Genomic DNA, 4139 nt, shown 5'->3' with positions numbered 1-4139 from the left:
CTTGATTCCTACTCTTCATTGCCTTTTCATTGGCAGAGGCTGAAAGGTAACATTTGCTTTCCCAGCACTCTTTGCAGCTGCAATTGGACACAAGGCTCCATCTGGCTGCACAGACATGAAGGGAAGTCTACTGGAGGTGTGGGGTAGAGATGTAACAGAAGGATCCTTTGGCACTCCTTTGTCAACACCCCTTCCTACAGGGGGTAGTGTTTGAGGAACCAAGGGGCCACATCTCCTTGAGTCTGCAGCCCCCTCCACATGTGTCTGTATATACCCAGGACTCTGAATTCCCTAACCTCCCAGCCCAAGCGCCTCGTGGTCTTCCTCCAAACTGAGCCAGCTAGGCACCTCGTGTAAATGTTGCCACATATTTAGTCAAGAATAGAATGGGCTCAGTTTGGAGGAAGATGACAAGGTGCTATGGAAAGTCTTCCCAAACTGCCTTACCTCTGGTTTATGTCAATTCTGGTGGAGTCCTAAGGTGTCTCTTGTGGGTCAAAACATCCTGACTGATCTCTCCCCTTCTTTCTCACTTCTTTCAATCACAAATCCTTTTACTCCTATGTTCTTAATGGGGCTCAAATCTGTCCACTTCTCTTAACCTATCTGCCACTACAGTCCTACGACAGGACACTGTCATCTCATTACTTGAAGATTTGGAAGGTTCTGCTCGTAGGACAAGAGTTGAGTACATCCTTCCTGAAGTCACTGAGTTCAAATCCCAGCTTGCTTTCTACCATCTTAGTGTCTTCTCTGTGCTTCAGTTAAAGGTACTGACCTGCCAAGATTGTCGTAAGAGTGAATGAAATGTAATTTTAAAATGTGGAGGATTTAGCACAGTTCCTGGTTTGATAAAAAATATTTACTATCTTTTTTTTTTTTTTAAGTATCCTTGTAATTTGCTTCTGTTGGTTGGTTGGTTTGGAAAACCTTTCCTGGATATTTCTAGATCTAGTTAAATTCTACTTGTTTTTAAGTTTCAGTTGAGGGACTGGCTCCTTCAGGAAAGATTTCTTGATTAACCTACTCTTTTACTTTCCTTGCCAAAGAACAGCTACTTTACCTTGCTGAAGTACTTTGTCATGGTGCTAATCACACTTCATGGCCATTATTATTATTATCATTATTATTATTATTTTGCTTCTGAATCCGCACTAGTTAATGATGAACTCTTTAAAGTCAAGGATAATATCTTTAGCATTGAAAAAAGTTTGCTGCCATGAGATTAGTGTTAGTTAAAACTAGGAGATTGACATACTGTATGATTCCAACGTTAATGACATTCTGGAAAAGACAAAGCAATGGAAACTGGAAAATGATCAGTATTTGCCACTGATTTGAGAGGAGAAGGGGATGAGTAGACAGAGCACAGAGGATTTTTAGGGCCGTGAAACTACTCTAGTGCATAGTGTATGATGGGTGCATGTTGTTATATTTGTGGAAAGCCATAGAATGTACAACACCAAGAACGACCTTAATGCAAACTGTGGACTTTCTTTGAGAAAATGATGTATCAAGTTAGGTTCACCAACTGTAAACAAATATACCACTCTGGTACAGGATGTTGATATTTGGGGAGGCTATCATTTGCGTGGAAAGAAGATACATGGGAACTCTGTACTTTCTACTCAATTTTGCTGAATCTGAAACTACTCTTTAAAAAAAGGACACACACACACACACACACACACACTCACACACACATTAGGTGCCTGAGCATATACCATGACATAAGTCAGTTAGACATTCATTTTTCCTATATGCTAGGTGTTGGGGATGCAGCTGTGAAGAAATTAAATCATTCCTGCCTTTGTGGAGACAGACATTAAACAAACATGATTCTGCAAACTATCATTTATTTACCATTTAAGAAATGCTATGGATCACGGGGTCTTCCCTGAGAAAGTACAACATAAGGTGATAGCTGAGGACAGGGAGGAGTTAATCCCACAAAAAAGGCTATTCAGGGGTCCCAGGACCAGAATGAACAGTAGTTCCAGGACCATGAGGCAGAGAGGAGAGTAGGTCCAGGCAGGCCAGACTAGTTGAAGCATGGTGAGCCGAGAAGATAAGACTGAGGAGGTGAGCAGAGGGCAGACTATGTAGGGCTTAAAACCATGATAAGTTAGGAGCTGTGTCCTAAGAGCAATGGGAAGCCATCAAAAGATTTTAAATAAGAGAATGATATGGTCAGATTTTAACTTAAAAAGAAAAATCTCTCTGGCTTCTGTGTAAGAGAATGGATCAGAAGGCATAATCTAAAAATTACTGGACCAGAAGGGAGAGTACTGTCATAGTCCAAGTGAGGATGAGCCTATAGTAAATGTGATCTACTTAGCTTTTGCAGACATGCTCCATGTAGCCATGAGTGACATGCATAGTGGTTGAAGACAGTGGAGAAGGGGAAAAGCATGTGGAAAGAAAGGATATGTAAGCAGACAGCTAGCAATAAATGGACATAGATCATAAAATATACTTTTTAATAATACTATTTTCATATCAATGATAAGTGATAAGAGATTAATGACCAATAGCCAGTATTTATTGCGTCATTACCATGTGGCTGGCAACTGTTCTGGGCTTTACACACATATTAATTTATTTCATCTTTTTTCTAGTTATCTGTTGCCTAGTAGCAAATCACCCTAAAACAGTGCTTAAAACACTTACAATATATATTTTGCTCCCAAATATGTGAATGGGGCAAGGCTTGCAGGTTGGAGGAAGCCTGTTCCAAACCTCCTTGGTGTCTACCGGGGCAGCTCAGTGTAAGAACCAGAATCTCTGAAGCCTGCTCACTCCCATGCCTGCAGTGGCTGCCACCTGTGTGCCGCAACTCTATGTCTACACTTCTGTTTTTGCACTCAACCTGCTATATTGCAGTGTATTTGCTCACATGTCCAATTCTCTACTAGACTTTGAACTCCTCCAAAACATGAAACATGTCTTACTTATCTTTGTATCACTTATCTTTGTATCACCGTGGGGTGCAACCCCACAGTGGAATCTCCATAAAAGTTTATTGAAAAAGGAACAAAATAGGGGCACTTAGGTGGCTCAGTGGTTGAGTTTCTGCCTTTGGCTCAGGTGGTGATTCACCCAGGGTACTCGGATGGAGTTCCGCATCAGGCTCCCTGCAGCAAGCCTTCTTCTCCCTCTGCCTATTTATTTCTCTGCCTCTGTGTCTCTCATGAATAAACAATTAAAATCTTTTTTTAAAAAAAGAAAAGGAACAAATAAATGAATTCTGATCCTCACTAATACAATATTTTCCTTTACCAAATCCTGGAAGAAAACAACCCACTGCCCCTTTGAACATTCCTAGTGACTGAATTTTTATAACTTTGCAGAGCTACAGCTTTATTAGGAAGTTTTTGTCTTTAGCCCACATCTCCTTTTGTATGACTTTTACTCAGTGCTTCTGGTTTGGACTCATAGAACTCCACACAATGAGTCTAAGCTAACTTCCATACAACATCCAAACCCTCAGTGGTAACTATCAGATCACATCTAAATCCTCTTTGAGCTCAATACCTCATTTCCTATCATTGTTCTTCCCGGATACGCTTTCAGTGGTGACCTCACTCATAGGTCATTATTGGGGTTCATAGAGATCGAGGACAAAATGCCTGGACAAATATTAATTGTGAGCCCATGGACAGGAATGAATGAGATAGAGAACCATTCTTCGACCTTCATGAGCAAGTGGGCCACTACAGGAAGTGCAGGGTGGGATTGAGAGGTAAGGATCTAGGGACAACATCCTTTCATGGTCCTCCCTGGAAAGGCTGATCCTGGTGAAAAGTAGATGGAGAATGTTTGGAAAGGTAATCCGACACCCTGACTGGAAATAGGGAAGGAAAAACAGGAAGAGTGGAAAGCTCATTGAAAACCCAGTTGTCCACTTCTCTCTTAAAATACTGTTCCTTGAAGCATTCTTTATTGATCATTTTCATAAGAATCCCATAGCATGCTGGTGAATATGCAGTCCTCCAGCTTAGCCCTACACCTACTGAATGTGTATCCTTTACAAACTCCAAGGTAATTCTTATATACACAGAGAATCTTGTTTTAAGGGCTGGGGATAAGATGGGAACTGTTCATACTCAGATTTAGGAGTGTTTTTCAAACTGTTTCAC

Source organism: Nyctereutes procyonoides, unplaced genomic scaffold (assembly GCF_905146905.1).
Source record: "Nyctereutes procyonoides isolate TBG_1078 unplaced genomic scaffold, NYPRO_anot_genome, whole genome shotgun sequence".
NCBI lineage: Eukaryota > Metazoa > Chordata > Mammalia > Carnivora > Canidae > Nyctereutes > Nyctereutes procyonoides.
This window is presented reverse-complemented; position numbering follows the sequence as displayed.